Source organism: Salvelinus namaycush, chromosome 4 (genome assembly GCF_016432855.1).
Source record: "Salvelinus namaycush isolate Seneca chromosome 4, SaNama_1.0, whole genome shotgun sequence".
Lineage (NCBI taxonomy): Eukaryota > Metazoa > Chordata > Actinopteri > Salmoniformes > Salmonidae > Salvelinus > Salvelinus namaycush.
Genome location: NC_052310.1, coordinates 27,520,826 through 27,527,271, shown reverse-complemented (window position 1 = coordinate 27,527,271; position 6,446 = coordinate 27,520,826). Strand labels below are relative to the sequence as shown.

General features: G+C 41.6%; 1 protein-coding gene across 1 annotated transcript in view; it reads left to right on the top strand.

The window, feature by feature from the left end:
* The first annotated feature begins 6,163 nt into the window (after nucleotides 1-6,163).
* tlcd3bb (TLC domain containing 3Bb) overlaps nucleotides 6,164-6,446 on the top strand; it is a 44,356-nt gene continuing 44,073 nt past the window's right edge. Inside the window, exon 1 of the mRNA XM_038991629.1 lies at nucleotides 6,164-6,365. The gene's annotated coding sequence lies outside the window, so the exon portion shown is untranslated. The remainder of the gene's footprint in view (nucleotides 6,366-6,446) is intronic.

The following is a 6,446-nucleotide window of genomic DNA, read 5'->3' as shown; positions in this document are numbered from 1 at the left end:
ACACAGCGTACAGCAAATGAAAGACAAACATCTTGTGAATCCAACCAATATTTCAGATTTTTTAAGTGTTTTACAGCGAAAACACAATATAGCATTATATTAGCTTACCACAATAGCCAGAAACACAAGCCGTTTACCAGCAGCAAAGGTTAGCGATCGTAACAAGCAAGCAAAAGATATATAATTTTTGACTAACCTTCATAAACTTCTTCAGATGACAGTCCTGTAACATCATATTACACAATGCATATAGGGTTTGTTCGAAAATGTGCATATGTAGCGGCACAAATCGTGGTTATACAATGTGAGTAGTGGCCAAACTTCAAGCAATCTGTCCGGCGCCATCTTGGAGAGGCACCTAATCTAATCGATAACTATTCATAAACTTGACTAAAAAATACAGGTTGGACAGCAAATGAAAGATACATTAGTTCTTAATGCAACCGCTGTGTTAGATTTTTTAAATTAACGTTACTATGCATACAGCGTGCGCTAAAGCGAGACCGCACCGAAATTCATGGCGGAATTATTGTTTAACATTTTTCAACATAAATACGAATTAACAGCATAAAGACTTCTTACTATTTGCTGAGCTTCCATCAGAATCTTGGGCAAGGTGTCCTTTCTCCAGAACAATCGTCTTTTGGTTGAAAGATGTCCTCTTCTCCTGTAGAAATAGCAGCTAACGCTAGCCATGTGCCGGAGAGGTGTCCAACTAGCGATAGCGCGTGACAAAGAAATTCCAGAAAATCGCAATAAACTGATATAAACTGCTATAAGTCGGTTTAAATTAACTACCTTATGAAGTTTTTAAGACAAAAATCAAATTAAATCAGAGCCGGAGATATAGAACTGCTAAAACGAAAGCTTTTCAGGACGCCATTGTGATGTCCCTCCTGCGCCAGGCGCCCCGTTGAAAAGAACGGACCTTCCGTTCCAAGAGCTTTTATAGTGCCCCAGATGGTGCAATCCACTCCATTCAAATTCTCACCGCTTACTGACATCTAGAGGAAGGCGTATGCAGTGCATGTAGCCCCATAGCTTACATGGACATTTATAAACTGACCCTAGAACAGAGACCTCGATTTCAGAAATCTCACTCCTTGACAGGAAGTGTGCTGCAGAATGAGTTCTGTTTCACTCAGAGAAATAATTCAAACGGTTTTAGAAACTAGAGAGTGTTTTCTATCCAATAGTAATAATAATATGCACATTGTACGAGCAAGAATTGAGTACGAGGCAGTTTAATTTGGGAACGAATTTTTACAAAGTCGAAATGGCGCCCCCCTATTGACAAGATTAATCACCACTTCATTAATTCAGGATTCCTATTTCACTCAGCAATGCATCCTTGCCCGTCCAACATTTCCTCATCTCCCACCCTTTCGAATGGGACTATCCCAGATGCTTCTCCCTCTTTTCTCCCTGCCCCGCTACAAAGTTTCTCCTTGCAGGCAGTCACTGAGTTCGAGGTGCTAAAGGAGCTCCTGAAACTTAACCCCAAAAAGCCTGGTTTAGACCCTTTCTTCTTTAAGGTTGCTACCCCTATCATCACCAAGCATATCTCCAACCTTTTTAACCTGTCTCTCCTTTCTAGGGGAGGTTCCCATTGCTTGGAAAGCAGCCATGGTGCGTCCTTTATTTAAGGGTGGAGATCAAGCTGATCTTAATTGTTATAGTCCTATTTCTATTCTGCCCTGTTTATCAAAAGTGTTGGAAAAACTTGTCAATAATCAACTGATAGGCTTTCTTGATGTCTATAGTATTCTCTCTGGTATGCAATCTGGTTTAAGCTCAGGTTGTGGATGTGTCACTGCAACCTTAAAGGTCCTCAATGAGGTCAGCATTGCCCTTGATTCTAACCAATGTTGTGCCGCTATTTTTAAAGCTTTTGATACGGTAGACAATTGCATTCTTGTGGGCTGGCAACGGAGTATTAAGGTCTCTGAGGGGTCTTTGGCCTGGTTTGCTAACTACCTCTCTCAAAGAGTGCAGTGTAGAAAGTCAGAAGATCTGCTGTCTCAGCCACTGCCTGTCACCAAGGGAGTACCCCAAGGCTCAATCCTAGGCCCAACGATTTTCTCAATTTACACCAACAACATAGCTCAGGCAGTTGGAAGCTCTCCCTCATCAATTTATATGCAGATGATACAGTCTTATACTCAGCTTGCCCCTCCCTGGATTTTGTGTTAAATGCTCTACAACAAAGCTTTCTTAATGTCCAACAAGATTTCTCTACCCTGACCTTTGTTTTGGAGATGTTCAGAACAAGGTTATGTGGTTTGGTAAGAAGAATGCCCCTCTCCCCACAGGTGTGAATGCTACGTCTGAGGGTTTAGAGTTTAAGGTCGTCACCTCATACAATTACTTAGGAGTATGGCTAGACGGTGCACTGTCCTTCTCTCAGCACATATCAAAGCTGCAGACTAAAGTTAAATCTAGACTTGGTTTCCTCTATTGTAATCGCTCCTCTTTCACCCCTGCTGCCAAACTATCACAGATTCAGATGACCATCCTACCCATGATAGATTATGGAGAAATCATTTATAGATCGGCAGGTAAGGGTGCTCTCGAGCGGCTAGATGTTCTTTACCATTCGGCCATCAGATTTGCCACCAATGCTCCTTATAGGACACATCACTGCACTCTATACTCCTCTGTAAACTGGTCATCTCTGTATACCCGTCGCAAGACCCACTGGTTGATGCTTATTTATAAAACCCTCTTAGGCCTCACTCCCCCCTATCTGAGATATCTACTGCAGCCTTCATCCTCCACATACAACACCCGTTCTGCCAGTCACATTCTGTTAAAGGTCCCCAAAGCACACACATCCCTGGGTCGCTCATCTTTTCAGTTCGCTGCAGCTAATGACTGGAATGAGCTGCAACAAACACTCAAACTGGACAGTTATCTCAATCTCTTCATTCAAAGACTCAGTCATGAACACTCTTACTGACAGTTGTGGCTGCTTTGCATGATGTATTGTTGTCTCTACTTTCTTGCCCTTTGTGCTGTCTGTGTTGTTTTTACCATGTTTTGTGCCGCTACCATGTTGTGTTGCTACCATGTTGTTGTTATGTTGTGTTGCTACCATGTTGTGTTGTCATGTGTTGTTGCCTTGCTATGTTGTCTTAGGTCTCTCTTTATGTAGTATTGTGTTGTCTCTCTTGTCGTGATGTGTGTTCTGTCCTATATTTTTGTTTATTTTTTTAAATCCCAGCCCCCGTCCCCGCAGGAGGCCTTTTGCCTTTTGGTAGGCCGTCATAGTGAATAAGAATTTGTTCTTAACTGACTTGCCTAGTTAAATTAAAGGTTAAATAAAATAAAACATTTCCCCAATGCAAACTCAAGTGGGGAGTTACATGCAGCTATCTTTTCAGTATATCAAACACAAGCAAGACACAGACTTGCAGTCTAATTAGCAATTGAATGTTGTTTTTTCATGATCACCGCAAGCATTGTCTAAGCAGAGGCATACAGGCACTCAAAATAGTAGTTATTTTTTCAGAAACTCTGGCAAGTGGGTACGATTAGCTTACATCATCACACAAAAGGCAAAAAATACAAATGAAATAATCACACAAAACGCTGATTGTTTTTGCTCCAATGCAATGTGTAGGGACTGTGTCCTGCTTGTGCAACTACAATATCCATCACAACAGACAGAGTAGGTTGTATAGCCTTTATAATACAGCGAGCAAAAATATTAACGCGACATGTTGGGTTGGTCCCATATTTCATGAGCTGAAATAAGAGCCCAGAAATGTTCCATATGCACCTTAAGCTTATTTCTTTCACATTTTTGCACAAGTTTGCTTACATCCCATTTAGTGAGCATTTCAATCTTGGTTTCATTAGACCAGATAATCTTGTTTCTCATGGTCTGAGAGTGTTTATGTGCATTTTGGCAAACTCCATGCGGGCTGTCTTGTGCCTTTTACTGAGGAGTTGCTTGCGTCTGGTCACTCTACCATAAAGGCGTGATTGGTGGAGTGCTTCAGAGATGGTTGTCCTTCTGGAAGTTTCTCCCATCTCCACAGAGGAACTCTGGAGCTCTGTCAGTGACCATCGGGTTCTTTGTCACCTCACTGACCAAGGTGCTTCTCCCCCGATTGCTAAGTTTGGTCTTGGTGGTTCCAAACTTCTCCCATTTAAGAATGATGGAGGCCAGTCTGTTCTTGGGGACCTTCAATACTGCAGAAATGTTTTGGTACCCTTCCCCAGATCTGTGACTCAACACAATCCTGTCTCTGAGCTCTACGGACAATTCCTTCGACCTCCTGGCTTGGTTTTTGCTCAGACATGCACTGTCAACTGTGGGACCTTATATAGACAGGTGTGTGCCTTTACAAATCATGCCCAATCAATTGAATTGACCATAGGTGGACTCCAATCAAGTTGTAGAAACATCTCAAGGATGATCAATGGAAACAGGATGCACCTGAGCTACATTTCGAGTCTCGTAGCAAAGGGTCTGAATACTTATGGAAATAAGGTATTTCTCTTTTTTATAAATTGCAAACATTCTAAAAACGTGTTTTCGCTTTGTCAATATGGGGTATTACATGTAGATTGCTGAGGATTTTTTTTCATTTAATCAATTTTAGGATAAGGCTTCAACGTAACAAAATTTGGAAAAAGTCAAGGTCTCTGAATACTTTCCGAAGGCACAGTATATTGGAATGTAAGTTCAAATCACCGTCAAATGTTTATTTCAGCTGTTCAGAAATATGAGCCAGAGATAGGCTACAACATCATGGTTCCGAACAGGGTGAGCTAAGAAATAAATGTGAAAGAAGGGGGAATATGAGTAGCAGCTATGTAGTGTGTGTAAAATAACACATGTGCAGAGCCTACTTACTATTATAGGGCTTTAGACTAACATTTTCCCCTGGTGTCACTAGTGCCACTAACTTTTACAGTTGGTAGCACCAGCCCATGATTTGGTCGCACCCACATCATGATTTGGTCCGACCCAAATCATGAAAGTATAATAAATAGACTACCTAGGTTTTCAAGAAATAAGTTGTTTCATCTAACACGTCCAAGCAAGAATGAAAGATTCAAGATATTTTGATGTGCAACCTAATCCACTGATTGTCATACATTGTGGGTTGACAATTAATTATAGTTGCTATATTTTACTGTCAAAATAGGACTCCAGAATTTTCTGCAATTGCATTTTGAAATGTTATACGATCAGCACACATTTTTCTGTTGAGCACATGGGGGGAGAGGAGAGTGGCTCGCTCATCACAGCAGCAGGCTTCAGCAGTGACAGGGGCAGAAACTTTCATTACAAGAATCATGGTAATGCACTTTACTGTTTTACCATATCATGGTTTTAGCTGCCCAAAAAATAGGACGTTTTGAGTGAGGTGACAATGTAGAATGTGCTCTTTCTATGTTTATATCCACCCTTTCCATTTTTTACGATCCATGATCTTGACTGTCTAACTGATGACAGTCGGAGCAGGTCTCTTTGCTGATGCAGTGTTTGACTTTGAATGTTTGTGTGACCTCAGCTCAGCCTATCAGAAAAAACGGGCCGTTGCCCACTGACCAGCCCAAGGCTCATTATAGATTAGTTTAACAGAAATTGCGCAAAATTCTAAAATAAAAAATCTTAACAGTCCCACGGGCTGTCAGCCATGTCACCTTTTTCATTGTTTTATTTTTATGTAATGGGTCTAAGGCACTGCTTCTCAGTGCTATAGGCGTCACTACAGACCCTGGTTCGATTCCAGGCTGTATCACAACTATCCACGATTGGGAGTCCCATAGAGCAGCGCACAATTGGCCCAGCGTTGCTAGGGTTTGGCCGGGGTAGGCCGTCATTGTAAATAAGAATTTGTTCTTAACTGACTTGCCTCGTTAAATAAAGAAAAATTAAATATATATATTTTTTTGTATGCGTCAACAAAAAAGGCCCAGCCCATCTGGCATTTGCCATAATTGCTAGATGGCCAATCCGCCCCTTAGCACTGTTGCTGCCAGACCACATTTATCTAGACTTGGCTATCTGCAAATCTTTGTGTTATCCTAAAGCAATGTGCTAGCAGTCAACATCTGGAGTCAATTAGACTTTTTTTTTTTTACAGTTGCAAACCGTCATGTTGTCCAGATGAGGTGCTAGAGCGTCGCCGGGCACAATCACTGGCTGGTCTAAATATTTTGGAAGGGGTAACTATCGGAATTTTGGAAGCCCTTGCACAGCACTTTTATTGTAAGATATATTTGGGTTCAAATACTAACAGTTTGAACATGTGGATCATCCAAGCGGGTACCCCCGGGACCTCGCTAATCGCTTTCTCCAGGACACGAGTTTCGACAGGCCGCTGACCCGACTGCAAAATATCTATGTAAATCTCCCTAACTTCGTTCCATTCATTTCGATTTAACTAGCTAGCATGTTTGTGTTAGCCTAGTGGCTAGCTAGCTAC